The sequence below is a fragment of the Eptatretus burgeri genome, chromosome 2, assembly GCF_056783735.1.
Source record: "Eptatretus burgeri isolate ZD-2024b chromosome 2, Ebu_testis_v1, whole genome shotgun sequence".
Lineage (NCBI taxonomy): Eukaryota > Metazoa > Chordata > Myxini > Myxiniformes > Myxinidae > Eptatretus > Eptatretus burgeri.
In genome coordinates, this window is record NC_140962.1 from 2,498,394 (window position 1) to 2,515,070 (window position 16,677).

At 38.2% G+C, this 16,677-nt stretch overlaps 1 protein-coding gene across 9 annotated transcripts in view; it reads left to right on the forward strand.

The window, feature by feature from the left end:
- Positions 1–16,677, forward strand: part of LOC147031265 (neuroligin-3-like) — a 374,881-nt gene that overhangs the window by 182,859 nt on the left and 175,345 nt on the right. The gene's annotated exons all lie outside the window — the stretch shown is intronic.

A 16,677-nucleotide genomic window follows, 5' to 3' on the forward strand; every position in this document is an offset into this window, starting at 1 on the left:
GCAACACTCGTGGAAATCTTTACTGCGGGTAATGTTTTGGATGTGTTTGCTAACAGCTTACATACTTCCTTTCATGGTTTTCTTATCTGCTCATGATTAACTTCATTTGGTATTTGACTTGGCTTATGCTCAGAAATCAATCTCACATTCATTCACTTGCTTGCCCATACATTGGAAAATCATCATACCTTTCAAAATTAAACATGTTATTGTTTGTTTTTGTTTTTTTCTATAACACATCACAATGACGGCTTAGTCAATTAAATGAATTATCATACAAGTACTGGTAAAAATCTTTTTGTATTTCCAATCAAAAACAAGACTTGGTGAAGAGTATCAGATTAAAATGAGACCAAAAAAAAACATCAAATGATTTAATTTATATTATAACAAATTATTCAAATCAAACAAATGACTCAAATCAAACGATTTAATATCTGATATTTAACAAATTATTCAAATCAAACAAACTATTCAAATCAAACGATTTAAATTCTGATATTTTAGCAAATTATTCAAATCAAACAGATGATTGAAAGCAAATGATTTAATTTCTGATATTTTAACATTATTCAAATCAAATGATTTAATTTCTGATATTTTAACAAATTATTCAAATCAAACAAACGATTCATGTCAAATGATTTAATTTCTGATATTTTAACATTATTCAAATCAAACGATTTAATTTCTGATATTTCAACAAATTATTCAAATCAAACAAACGATTCATATCAAATGATTTCATTTCTGATATTTTAACAAATTTTTCAAATCAAATTCTTTAATTTCTGATATTTTAACAAATTAGTCAAATCAAACAAACGATTCATATCAAATGATTTCATTTCTGATATTTTAACAAATTATTCAAATCAAATGATTTCATTTCTGATATTTTAAGAAATTATTAAAATCAAACAAACGATTCATATCAAATGATTTAATTTCTGATATTTTAACAAATTATTCAAATCAAACAAACGATTCAAATCAAATGATTTTATTTCTGATATTTTAACAAATTATTGAAATTTATCAAACAATTCAAATCAAACCATTTAATTTCTGATATTTTAACAAATTACTCATATCAAACAAACTTCAAATCAAATGATTGAATTTCTGACATTTAAAAAAATTATTCAAACCAAACAAATTATTCAAATCAAATGATTTAATTTCTGATATTTTAACAAATTATTCAAATGAAACAAACGATTCATATCAAATGATTTAATTTCTGATATTTTAGCAAATTATTCAAATCAAGCAAACGATTCAAATCAAATGATTTAATTTCTGATATTTTAACAAATTATTCAAATCAAACAAACGATTCACATCAAATGATTTAATTTCTGATATTTTAGCAAATTATTCAAATCAAGCAAACGATTCAAATCAAATGATTTAATTTCTGATATTTTAGCAAATTATTGAAATCAAGCAAACGATTAAAATCAAACGATTTAATTTCTGATATTTTAACAAATTATTCAAACGAAACGATTTAATATCTGATATTTTAACAAATTATTCAAATCAAATGATTTAATTTCTGATATTTTAACAAATTATTCAAATCAAACAAACGATTCAAATTAAATTATTTCATTTCTGCTATTTTAACAAATTATTCAAATCAAACAAACGATTCAAATCAAATGATTTAATTTCTGATATTTTAACAAATTATTCAAATCAAACAAATGATTCATATCAAATGATTTAATTTCTGATATTTTAACAAATTATTCAAATCAAATGATCTTATTTCTGATATTTTAACAAGTTATTGAAATTTAAACAAACGATTCATATCAAATGATTTAATTTCTGCTATTTTAACAAATTACTCAAATCAAACAAACAATTCAAATCAAATGATTTAATTTCTGATATTTTAACAAATTATTCAAATCAAATGATTTAATTTCTGATATTTTAACAAATTATTCAAATCAAATGATTTAATTTCTGATATTTCAACAAATTATTCAAATCAAACAAACAATTCAAATGAAATGATTTCATTTCTGATATTTAAACAAATTTTTCAAATCAAATTCTTTAATTTCTGATATTTTAACAAATTATTCAAATCAAACAAACGATTCATATCAAATGATTTCATTTCTGATATTTTAACAAATTATTCAAATCTAATGATTTCATTTCTGATATTTTAACAAATTATTAAAATCAAATGATTTAATATCTGATATTTTAACAAATTATTCAAATCAAACAAACGATTCATATCAAATGATTTAATTTCTGATATTTTAACAAATTATTCAAATCGAACAAACGATTCAAATCAAATGATTTTATTTCTGATATTTTAACAAGTTATTGAAATTTAACAAAAGATTCAAATCAAATGATTTAATTTCTGCTATTTTAACAAATTACTCAAATCAAACAAACAATTCAAATAAAATGATTTAATTTCTGATATTTTAACAAATTATTCAAACCAAACAAATGATTCAAATCAAATGATTTAATTTCTGATATTTAAACAAATGATTCAAATCAAACTATTTAATTTCTGATATTTTAACAAACTATTCAAATTAAACAAACGATTCAAAGCAAATGATTTAATTTCTGATATTTTAGCAAATTATTCAAATCAAACAAACCATTCAAATCAAACGATTTAATTTCTGATATTTTAATGGAAGAAAATAACTTGCATAAAATTGCTTCCTGTTCCACTTCCCAAAACAGGAATTAAAAATAAGATATAGAAAAAGGTACCAGGAAGGTTATGAAAGAGTGATGCTGTTGTGTTCAACAACATGGATAACAATTACGAGGGTTTATTGGATGTATTTTGATTATCCAGTTTGCACCATATATTTTTTTCCATACTCTGCACAAGGGTAAATAAAAATAAATAACAATTTACAATTTACACTTGTGTGTAGGAGCATTTTCAAAAAGCTAAATCTTATGGTGAAATGCCGTGAACAACAAACTATCAACTCCCAGACAAGAACTCAGCAAATGACTATGAGCAAAAGCAAACACAGGAATGGACAAAATAATTAAATACAAGAATTCTTGAACATCATCAGCAGAATATTTTATGCTATTGACATTCATTTTGGGATATAATAATATATTGGGACATTTCACTCAACATGTTCATGATTTAATTTATTTATGCGATTTATTTTGAAAATATGAGGCTATATTCTTATGATTCCACTAGACACGGTTGCAGTCGAGCTTATTGGCCTGGAAGCCTATTTTGAGATAACTTCAAAAAAAAATGTAATTGTAAGAATTTAAGTGTATCATTGTTATCAGCACAATTATATGTGATAACAAAAGAAAATTGTTTTCTCATCTAGATAGTAATCTTGTTTTGTCTAGGAAGTCTCAATAACAGTCCAACCTGTACTTTGTGCAGGCTCGGCCATGGTTTTTATTGTCCTTTGGCATCTTTACCATCAATATTCATTCTGCCACATTTTCTTTCTACTTTGTATTATATTTTTACATTAATATTTGGCTCACATTGAAGTTTGTGCATAAATTGTGTTCAGGACAAAGAAGTTTGTAAATATTAGTGTGCTTTTACATTAATTACAAGAACATTCATAAGCAATGAATAGAGTATGTAATTTGAATCTGAGTTACCAGCATCATCAGCCATCACTTTAAATGATAACACGAACTCGGCAAACCCATATTCTGACTGCAAGATGAATTGCTAACCAATCCGTAGAGTTCTGGAGGGAAGGATGGATTCAAATCAGACTGCATTTTTCAGCAGCCAGGGTGCCATCAACTTTGTGTAAATTATCAACAAGTGATCATCTGAGATGTGGACCCAAACCTCTGCTGCTCTTCCACCATTCCTCAATGTGATACTATTCTCCTCTCTGCCATGAACCAAACTGTAATTAATTTATATGAAACAATTTGTACTTGGATTTATCTGTAAACAGCATGTCTTTCCAGCTTTGTCCATCTCCCACTGTGGTATATTTCCCATTTCAATCTTTTGGTTTGGTTAACGCTTTTCAATAGCAGCTTCAAGGCGCCAATTTTAACCATTTCATACAAACATGTATCTTACTGTTGTCAAAGTAACATTCACACCCAAATTGACAGCATCTTCTGGCAAGATGTCTTTTCAATTTCCATGTAAAATGTAGAGAACACTTCAAGACACTTAATATTATTTTAAAAGTTTTGGTTTTCTACCTTAACCACTTCTTTCATTGATAGCGTCAATTTAACCTGCCTTCTGAAATACAAGTTAAAATGAAAACACCGAGCCTTCCTGCAGTTTATTTTGTTTACAAGTACATCCTTCAACATTTCCAACACTATGAGCTGTCGAGCCTGAGTTTGATTATAGGCCTGACTATAAACTATCAGAATGTTGCTTTGCATTTGCGACATTGCATCACAAAATGCACAGTGCCTCAGATGTATTTTAAGCTGGGTATCTATCTGCTCACATTAAATGGTCACTTGAAAAGTTAATTTGAAAAATATTTACAGAGGTGATACAATGATACATGTTGTTGGGATGGGTAGGCAGGAAGGATTGTATGCTTGTTTGGGCTGACATGTTAGCATAAAGGAATGCAAAATCACCTCTGAACTGTCTATCCAGGGGTCAAATTTCGATGCAGCTATAAACCGTCATCCTGATGTCACATGCAGCGCAAGACATCAATATGTTTGCCGTCCCTCGGATGGACGTTAAACTGGGCATACCGTCTGCCAGCATTAGCTGGTAGAGGTTGAAGATTCCTTCACAAGGAATACTTCACAAGGAGCTGGTAAGCTTTCGCCATTCGAAATTCCTTCTCTAAACCTACAAGGTGTAGTGTATCAGTGTCAATGCTGTGCTGCTGACAAAAAAATTGATACAAAATGCTGGCAAAAAATTGATACAAAACCACAGCCATGTCGGTCAATCGTCAATTGTCAAATAAATGCATAAAAATGTTATTGATTAGTAATAAAATATAAATTTTAGTTGGCTTACAAAATAACACTGAATAAGAAATGGATTCATTTTGCTGAGTGTAGAAAGCCCTAAAACAATATTTTGGTGATGAAATCAGTGCCATGGTTTAAAATAACCAGACTTACCTCTGCCACCAAAGGTGAATGAAGGTAATGTTTTCACCCCTGTCTGTCTGTCTGTCTGTCTGTCTGTCTGTCTGTCTGTCTGTCTGTCTGTCTGTCTGTCTGTCTGTCTATCTGTTACTTACAAAATCGAAGATTTTTCAGGGACGTATATTGGTCAGTCGATTTTTAGGTCATCTCTACCGAGATGACCTAATAAAGCCGGACCAAATTTCCGTCCGTCCGTACGTCCATACGTCCATACGTCCGTCCGTCAACAATTTTTCTTTCCGATCTTGATGAAACTTAGTATGTGGGTAGAGGTCGATGAGTGTTGCACAACGATATAACTTTTGTCCGGGTTCAAGGTCAGTGTCAAGGTCACGAGGTAAGTTATAAAAATCGCCATTTTCAAAACCTATCTAGTCTGCCATTCCACAAGATATTCGGCAACTGTTTATTGATTATGATAGTAAAAAAAATATTGTCTTGTATCTAACCGGACAGATTTTTGAATTTCCGTCCCGTTTGGCCGCCATGTAACCTGGAAGATGGTCAAAAACACCTCCCGGTGCAAAGAAAACTTTTTACTTCCGATTCTGATGAAATTTGGTATGTGGGTAGAGGTCGATGAGTGATACCCAACGACTTACTTTTTCCCGGATTGGAGGTCAGGGTCAAGGTCACGAAGTCACGAAAGTTGTGAAAGTCGCCATTTTCAAAACCTATCTAATCTGTCATTTTAGGAGATATCTGGCAACGGTTCCTCGATTATTATGATAGTAAAAAACATGATAGAGATGACTGTCACCCCCACATGGGGGTAATTTTGTTATTCTGTTTGTTTGTCTGTCTGTTTGTCACCTGCAGGTCACAATTTTAGACTGATCTTCACGAAACTTCACCACATGGTAGAGTTTGTCATAAGGAAGAAGCCTATTGTGTTTGAGGTCAAATTGTCAAAAGGTCAGCATTGGCCAAAGGTCAACAACAAGTGAGATTTCTAAAATCCTCAATTTTCATCCAATTGACTTGAAATTTGAAGGGGATTTATATTCCAGGTCACTGAATTCAACTATCCAATTATTTTTTTGAGGTAAACATCGACTAAAAGGTCAATATCGGGCCAAGGTCAACAACTTCGATGAGGTTTATAAATTCCTCAATTTTCATCCGATTCACTTGAAATTTGAAGAGGATTTATATTTCATGTCAATGAATTCAACCATCCAGTTATTTTGAGGTCAAATTTGTTTTATGGATTTTGCAAGTATCGTGCTCTGTACGACGTCATCTTCTTGTTTGTGTGTTTATTTGACAGCTCACCTTTAATTGCCTCCAGATCACAATTTTAAACCGATTTTTGCGAAACTCACCAAATGGTGGAGTTGGTGGTCTGATAGAATCCTATTTATTTTTAAGGTCAAAAAGTCTTCATAGGCCAAAGGTCAACTTTTTCAAATTTTTTTAATCTTCAATTTTCATCCGATTGACTTGAAATTTAAAGAGCATTTGCATATTAGGTCCCTGAATTCAACCACCTATTAATTTGAGGTCAACTTTGGCCAAAAGGTCAACGTAGAGCAAATTTCAAAAATTGTCAATTTTCATCCGATTGACTTGAAATCTGAAGAGCATTTTCACATCAGGTCACTGAATTCAACAACCGATTAATTTTGAGGTCAACATAGGCCAAAAGGTCAACATATACCAAAGGTCAACAACTTAGGTCCACTTTCTAAAATCCTCAATTTTTATCCGATTGACTTGAAATTTGAGCAGGATTTGCAAATCAGGTCAATCGAGTCAACCGCTAATTATTTTAAATTCAAAACGTCAACATAAGACTAATATATAAAATTGATAGATGTGGCCAAAAACTATGTATATATATATATATATATATATATATATATATATATATGTATATATATATATATATATATATATATATATATATGTGTATATATATATATATATATATATATATATATATATATATGTATATATATATATGTGTATATATATATATATATATGTATATATATATATATATATATATATATATATATATATATATACATACATACATACATACATACATACATACATACATACATACATACATACATACATAAATAAATACATGTCATTATATCTCAAAACGTTGTGGACGAGTTATGATAAAACTATGTGGATAAGTTGGTTAGGTGACAAGAACAAGTGGATTAGATTTTCATTCAGATCCAGCTCATCAGTGGGATACAAAACATAAACTGTTCAGACTGGTGGAAGTATGCGTTCTACCGAGTGCCATTCTACTTTGTTCTGTTTTGCCAAGTGTCGCTCGATGAGTGATTTTTTTCATTTGTTTGTCTGTCTGTGTGTGTGCAGGATATCTCCATAAGTTGTGGATGGATACATATGAAACTTGGTGGACAGGTTGGGTGTGTGACAAGGACTAACTGATTAGATTTTGATGAAGATCTGGTTGCTATAATTCTTTATGTGATTCTTCACCATTGACAGATAGGTCAAAAATGATAAAAATAACACATCTCAAAAAGTTATGGACGTGTTATGACAAACCTTGGTGGAAACGAGAATTTTGTACTTTCTCAAAACGCGGGGAAATTTTACAAAGTTGAACTGACCAGTTGAAAAGTAAAGCTAGAATGGATGACAGTTCATTAGCACAAGACCGCGGCAGGCCAGGGCTGATACCATCAGAACCAGTCGCTTTCCTGACCTTCAAGTTCATCAGAACGTGCTGAATGTAATTTCCAGGTATCACAAAAGCTTGATGAGACATTTCTTCTGTGGTTGGCGCTGTGCTCAGCAGGCGATGAAATCGGCTGTAAAAGTGATTCGTTTTGTACGGTAATGTGTTGTCGTCATTTGTTGGGGATTTGGACTTCAGCATGCATCCATTGATCTTGTGGTGACCCTGCCAGAGTTCTTTAGCATTCACACTCATGTTGTTCTCCTCCAGTTTTTCCCAGTAGTCGTGCCTCACATCCCCAATGGCCTTGCATAACTTGTCCTTTCGATAAATTAGTATGGTTAAAATCTCTGGCAATGATGGATAGTGCTAATGGATTCACATTTTCGTGTTGATTAATAATGTCTGGAAGTGGTTTAATAGCAGATGCAGCGCCGACTTCATGTGACAAATAAACTGAAGTTAATATTAAGGAAGAAAATTCATGTTGTCGGTAAAAAGAGTTGCAATGAATGACTTGAGTTTCCAACTCTGGTGTGCTGGAATGAGAAATCATCTTGGAGCCAATGCACCATGAAACACAGTCCACCACCTTTCTCCTTGTTTACTTCATCTTCTTTGTTTACTTGCAGCACAAGGCTGCAAGAGAGCAATACTGGCTGAGGGTGAGGATGTGCTGCTGATGCAGTTCCCCCTGTAGATTAGGGCAGAAATTAGGAATTTGGCCACAGTGCCCACAATAGCTCACCTATTCTTCACGAAGGACACCATGGGATCTTTAATGTCCACCAACGAATACTGGCAAACAGGACACCCTTTTAACGTCCATCTGAGGGATGGGCATGCACCTTGCCCGTGAAACACCGGTATGACAGTTTATAGCTGGGTTGGGATTCAAACCCAGGTGAGGAAGCGTAAAGGTGAGTGTGTGTACATCCAGCCCATTCTGTCAGCCCGCAATCAGAATGATGAAGCGTTAATCTGGAGGTCTGTGCAGCGGCTTCAGGGATGGATGAATTGAGCCAAGTTTCTCTTATGCAGTATACTGAACAGTCTCTGAAGTCCTGCCGATTTTTACAAAGCTTGGGGCTGCTGGTCACTTTGCTGAACCCATAGTCCACTGCAAAGGCTGCAAAGTCTCTCCCTGAAAACTGTGGACTGTTATCTATAACGAGCGTTTCCGGAATGCCATGTCAAGCGAAGATCGATTTCAGGTGGACAACTACATCTGCAGACCTTGTGGGGGTGAGTTGCGCTATCTCCACATATCGTGTGAAATAATTTACCACGAGTAAGTAGTTGCTGTTGTTCAGTGTGAAGATGTCTACCCATAACCTCTGCCAAGGCCTATCAGGTAGTTTGCTCATCCTTAACTAGCTCATTTCACTGACAGCTTAGCCCTGGCCACCGCAATACTTGTCCAGAACACGCAAGCACATGGAATTTTACATGGGGGCATGGCTAGGAGCGGATGGGCATGGTTATTATGCTGGAGGCATGGTTACTGGGATTAGTGACCGTGGTAACATTGGTGGCTTTGGAGACAAAATGAAAGAAACTTGCACGAATATTAAAGCACGTGTGCATAAATGCAGAGAGGACATGAGGGGTAAGTCACAGATGGGAGTGTTACGGTGAGCGTGTGATTTAATTGGGTTGAGTGATGGACAGAAGCATTGGTAGGGCATGATTGTAGGGACGAGTGACAGACGATCGCATTTGCGACATGAGGTTCGTGTACTTCGTGTGCTCGAGAAATCGTCACACGATGCGCTCACCCACGCCTGTTATGTGTGTGATGATGCCCCATTTACAGCCTGCCTTTGTCTCCCCGGTTTACCGGCGGAGGAAAAAGCAGGATAACAGATGTGAAATGTGCTACGTGCCGTGAAGCTGGGAGGGTGCGCCATTCAACGAGGTGTGTCATGTGATCGAGGTTGTTGTCTCATGTGCGGCAAAGTCCTGAATATTGGTCATCGCTTGGGAGACAAGGAATGCTTGTAATGCCCTCATCCTTGCTACGTAATTCCTGTGTGCAAAATATGTTCCCGGGATATGCTGTAATACCTTCAATCGCCCCCACGGAGGCTTTGGCAGCGTGCAGGACGAGTGATGAATACGATCCTGAGACTTGTTGCGTCCCCACAGAGAGTCTAGGATAGCCCCAAATGATGTCATAGATAGGTTATCGGTCTGTGCGATCATATCCACAGCCACATACCATATGAGCAGTGCTACATAGTTGCAAACGCACCGAGTGCAGCGAGTGTGAAAGGCGAATTTGAATGTGTGAGATGAGAACCTGACAAAGAAGGAACCTGGTTCCAGAGCCACTGTGGTAACCCAGAATAGCTGAAGTCTGAGATATCTCTTCTGTCGACACGACCATACCCACACAGTCCTGCTGAAGATTCCGTAAGAGTCCATCCATGTAGTTGCAAACCGCACTGAGCGCTGTGAGTTTTAAATGCGAGATTCGAACTGGGTGCCTTTGACAGGTTCGAGAGCTGCCGTGGAAGCACTGATCCCAAAATGGCTGAACTAGTAGACTGATAACCCCTCTCACCGTACATACCGGTCTCGACTCACTCCGACGTCGGGGTGAGGCACGGTGAGCCGTGCAAGCTGTGCAGAATTCCCATTTTCCCAGCATTCCCAGCGGCCGAACCACTAATTTGCAACTTCCAGCCAGACCGTGGTTCGTAAAGGTTGTGAAAATTATTATGTTGTACACGGGACACAGCTCTACGATAAATGTAAGGTCTGGCTCTTGGCTCCTTGAAGCAGTGCGCCTAGCTTCTCAGGACACAAAACCCATATGTGGTATAATCTCTTCGATTTTAGGGTCGGAGGAAGAAGAAGCCGATCCTTCGGGAAAAGGGTCGGGCTAATGCTAAAGGGTGATTCGCAATCGCTGCCGTGACGTGCCTCGACCGTGACGACTAGCACATTCCCTGCACTTGACTACTCCCTGATGTCCCTCATGCAGCTTGTCAAGGACACTGTTCCTCAAAGCAGAAGGAATTACTCACCTTTGCCCTTTTAGCAGAAGTCTGTTGTGCACTGTTAAGACTGCTCTCAGTCCAGAAGTGTTTCAGCACTCTGTCCAGTCTGCTATGGTGAGGCCATCCTTCTGTGCACAGTGTCATCATTTTATGCTGTTTGCGTTTAGTTGCTCTCTGAGATCTGTCAGATAGCTTGGACTTGCATGTAAGTTTGCAATGACTGTGTCAATGTAGATGTCGGTGTCCTCCATCAGCTTTGTGTCAGATTTGCTCACTGTCTTTTGCTGGTGCACGTGACAGTGAGGCTTTTCCTCGGTACATGTGAGATCGCGTACAAGTCCCTCATCAATGTCATCCAAAATCTCTGGATCCTTTGTGGAAGTGCATCGAGAACTCGAGCTCCCAACAGACTCACAAGTTGTTTGTGATCTGTTTCCAGCAGAAAGTGCTTGCCAATTATAAAGTCTCTGAACCTCTCACATCCCCACGTCAGGCCTAATGCTTGTATTTCTACCTGAGCGTAATGTCGCTCCAATGGCATCCGTCAGTGACTTTGTGATGCATATGCAATAGATGCCCAAAGTTCTCCCTATTTCTGCAGGACTGCCCCCAGTCCAAAAGAGAATGCATCTGCCAAGATTTTCAGCTCCCTGTTTGAGATGTACAGTGCGAGCACTGGTGTGGAGGAGAGATCTTGTTTTAATATGTCAAATGCTTTTTGCTGTTCACTTTCCCAGTACCAGTGGTTTTTCTTTACCAACAGGTCTCTCAGTGGTTTGTCCTTTTCGGATAAATGTGGGATAAACTTCCCGAGCTGGTTTACCATCCCTAAGAAACTCCTCAGTTGACTGATGTTTGTTGGCTCTTCCATCTCCTGGACCGCTCTGGTTTTATCTGGGTCTCATTTCATTCCATCCACCAAAATGATGTGCCCCAGGAATTTCACTTCATGCTTTGCAAATTCACACTTGTCAGTGTTGAGCGTGATCCCTGCCTTTTTGAATTCTTGCTAACACTGTGTGCATTCTAATGTGATCTCTGCCTTCTTCCTGTGTTATTCCCCAGTTGAGAACGTCGTCCACGTGTGACATGCTACACCTGTAAGACCGTCTGTGACTTCAGTCACCTTCTGTTTTGGCAGTGTTCTGGGGCTGATGCAATTCCAAATGGCAAGCAATTAAAGTAGTATCGACCAAAGGGGGTAATAAAGAAAGTATACTTCGCTGATTCCTTAGTGAGTGGTATTTGCCAGAATCCCATGTTAGCATCTAGCTTGCTGAAAATTGCGTTCCTGCTAGCATGTCTCGGGCTTGATCTATTGAAAGTAGAACGTGCTTCTCCCTGCATACTGCCTCATTCCATTTTGTCAGATACATGCAGATGTGGACTGATTTGTCTTTCTTGGACACCGCATATACCTGCACACCGGTCTGTGGGCTCCTCTACTCTGCTGAAGACCTCTATGCACTCCATTCACTTTATTTACTTCCTTCACTTTTCCCATCAAAGGGACTGGGACTTGTCTGGGTGTTTCAGTGAGAAGGATGTCCCATCTGGCTTCAGTTTAATTGTAAATGGTTGGCAAAACATGCCTACACCGCTGCATATCTTTGGGTAAGTCTCCTATATCATTTCAGCATTAATGCGATCTAGCCTGGACAGTAAATTTAGCGTGGTATAAACCTGGCCTACCTTGTTGAGATGTATGTACATCTTGACTTCATAAATATCCTCTTTTGCAGTCTGTTACCCAAACAGCACGAAGAGAGGAACTCCCGCTGGTCCAAACAGTGGTTTCTGGTCTTTGGTCAGGCTGCACTTGTTACCTCCCTTGTACTTGTTGAACTCCTCTGTACACATTCTCTGGGATGATAGTTATGTCAACTCCTGCATTGATTTTGAACTTCACTTTACTCTTTCTTTTGTGAATTTCAACTGACCGCAGGTCTTCTCCCATTTCTGCTGTACGTAAAAAAAGGCTAATGTCCTCCGTAACACCGTCGACTGCTCTCGCTGATTTGCAAACTTTGCTAAAGTGTCTCCTTTTCTCACATGTGTGGCATGCTACTCCTTTCGCTGGGCACTGCCATCTCATTGTGTTGACCATTTTCCACTCGTCAGGCAGATTATCTGAGCTGGCCGAGCCTGCACACGTGGCTTTGCCTTGTACAACTGCTTGTGCTTGTTGGCCATTACAGCATCTACAGCCCTGTTCGCATAGCCCCTTATGTCTGTCTGATGCTGCTTAATCTCCCCCGATTGCGTCGCCATACTTATGGCTTTAGCAAGGGTTATATCCTTGTCCAACTACATTCTTTCTGACAGTTGAGTATTTCTTAGACCAACCACCAATCTGTCCCTGATGAGCTCATCATGCAGTGGCCCATAATTGCAGTTTTCAGCTAATACATATAAGGATGTGACAGAGTCTACTGTCTCATTAACCTGTTGCAGTCTTTGATTAAATCTGGCTTGCTCGTAAATTACGTTTTTCTTCAGCACAAAAGACTTGTCAAAGCTCTCTTTCACGATGCTGTACTGCAGCTATTCATCCACATCCAAGTTCTGTCTTCTAAACACGTTTATCCGTGATCATTGCTGGCCAGTTTGAATCTCTTGAAACTTTGGATCCATTTATCCCACTTTTGGTTTTGAGATGTCGAATAGTGGTGGAGATTGGATGGCAAAGGAGGCACTCGATGGTGCACTTGACTGCCGCTCCGACGTTGTGTTTTTGCCGCCCATTTGTTTTCGCCCCGTGATTGTCCTTGTATTGGTTTCTTCAAAATTCTACTGTTGCAGCACTTCTGACACCATGTTGTGTTGGGTGTTTTAAAGGATTCAACAACATTGAAGGTTGAACTGTTCTATTACAGTACTCGCAAATACCACCCGTTGCTTCGCTGATGGTATTAAGAAAGGGGGGAGGAAGAAAAAGAGGGAAGGTGGGGGAGAGTGAAGAGGTGAAGGGGAAAGGAAAGAGCAGGGAGGGGGAGTGAGGAGGGGAGGTGGGTGGGGGAGGGAAGACAGTATGAGGTGAGAGGAAAGGAAGGCAGACGTACGATGGATTGTTAATTACGATTAACACTTTAATCAAAATGATTCTGCATGGAATAACAGTAATGATCAAAACAAAATAATGTCTGAAATCCATTTTCTACCGGTCATACTGTAAACACAGTCCAGAGACAAACTCCCATTCAGAGATAAACTTCCGTCGAGACATAAATACCACCAGGACGTGTCTGGAGCCAAACTGTCTGGAGACAAACACCGCCCAGCCACATCTGGAGACAAACTCCCGCCCGGACATAAACACTGCCTAGACACGTCTGGAGACAAACCCTGCCCAGACATGTCGAGAGACAAACACCATCCAGACATAACCACCGTCCGGATATGTCCATAGACAGACAGAGAGAGAGGGAAGAGTGAGAGAGATTTTGGAGGAGGGTGCTGCACTGTATTGGGAGGGAAAGTAGAGCAAAGTTTAGAGAGAGATAGATAGATACATAGATAGACAGACAGACAGACAGACAGACAGATAAAAGGGGTAGGGGAGTTAGCACAGATAATATGTTATGCTTCATGAACAAAAAACACACACACACACACACACACACACACACACACACACACACACACACACACACACACACACACACACACACACACACACACACACACACACACACGTGCTTCGCCGATATCGGCAATTTTTCAGGAATTGACAGGTTGGAGTCAGTGTGATTACCACGACAGCACTTATTGTATACAACCCAGAAACCTTGAGTTGTATTCACCGAAAAACAATGTTGTATTTATTTTGATGTTTCAGGGAGATGTTCACAAACATTATTCTTTATAAACAGCTGCGTGTGACGGGTGAAAAAACAAGCTCGAATGAGCTAAGATCCTCGTCCTCTTAATGATGTCATAAAAACGAATACGACGTCATTGTGATGTATCAGGTTTGCGATAAATTATCTGTGCTAATGCCCGGCTTGATTCCTGAAAACAAAATTCAAACAGCTTGCCTAGTTTCGGAGATAATGGTATAGGCGATTTCCATTAGCGGCAATATTATGACATCAACTTTTTTTCTAGGAAGAATTTCCAAAATCGGAGATGGTTACTGCCTGTGCATGGGCTTTCTGCATATACATGGCAAGTTTCACGAAGATCCGATGAAAACTCTGGGTTGTGAAACAAAAAATGTCAAAAAATAGGAATGACGTCATAAAATTGATATGACGTCATCGTGATGTATCACATGTGCGGTAATTCATCTCTGCTAATGCCCTGTTCGATTCCGGCAAACAGAATTCAAAAAGCTTGCCTAGTTTGAAATAATTTTTAGGCGATTTCCATCAGCGTAGATATTTTGACGTCATAACTTTTTTTTCTAGGAGGAATTTTCAAAATCGGAGATGGTTACTGTCTGCGCAGGGTATTTTTACATATATATGCCAAGTTTCAGGAAGTTTCGATGAAAAATGTAGGCTGTGAAATAAAAAAAGTCCACAAGAACAACAATGTGAGTAAGACTTAGAGATCCTCCATGAGGATCTAAAAATTGTCTTGGTTATTTAGAAAACACGTTAATACGCCAAACAGCTCGGAAATAGGGTGTTATTTCACAACTCGCTCAGAAATGACAGAGCATGAACCACTCACTCAGGATGAGTGAGCTTGAACCAATTTGAACAACTGGCTCAGGGTGACAGAGCACAAACCACTGGTTCAGGGTGGCAGAGCAAAAACCACTGGCTCAGGGTGATGGAGCACGAACCACTAGCTCAGGGTGACGGAACACAAACCACTCGCTCAGTGTGACGGAGCACGAACTACTCGCTCAGGATGACGCAGCAAGATCCACTCGCTCAGGGTGATGCAGAACAAACCACTTGCTCAGAGTGATGCAGCATGAAGCACTCACTCAGGGTGACGAAGCATGAACCACTCGCTCAAGGTGATGCAGCACGAACCACTGGCTCAGGGTGATGGAGCACAAACCACTCACTCAGGGTGACTGAGCACGAACCCCTCACTCAGGGTGATGGAGCACGAACCCCTCACTCAGGGTGACAGGGCCAGAACCACTCCCTCAGGGTGACACAGCATGAACCACTCTCTCAGGGTGACGCAGCACAAACCACTCGCTCAGCATGACGGAGCACAAACCACTCACTCAGGGTGACAGAGCACGAACCACTTGCTCACGGTAATGATGCACGAACTGAGCACACAGCAGTTCATGAAATAAAATTAATTGATGAAATAAAATAACTTTATCCACAATAGAGTTGCAGCTAAATGCAGAACAACCCTGGAGACATCAGAAAGTTCAATCGCCAGTTAAATAAACTCTTTTGCCTGCTCCTCTAATGCACCTGTCACAGGGTACATCGGTTTGGGGTACATCGATTTGATCACGTATCAATGCAAACATTATAACTTATTTTTAAAACGCCGGTTTTTTTTTTAACCAGATTTGCTTTGATTCCTGTTGAGCACCTCGTGAAACCTCCCAAAATATAGACACAGATCCTGCAGAAGCTATGGATAGGCAGTCCTTCTGGGGTCAGTGTGCATCAGGTTTAGCAGTGAATGCATTGCATCAAATAGCTCAATGAAGCTAGTTAATTTTGGCACGTTCCTAAAATTTTTGTTCAATCAATATAATGCTACAAACAGAAGAAAAAGGTAAGTTTAATGCTTTGGAAATTTCACATTTTCTTGTTTATGCATGGAGAAGGAAGGAACATAGACTTGCATGCTTAAAGTAAATAGTTAAATCGGTTTCGTAACAAGACACATTATTTTTTGTGTGTATATAATATG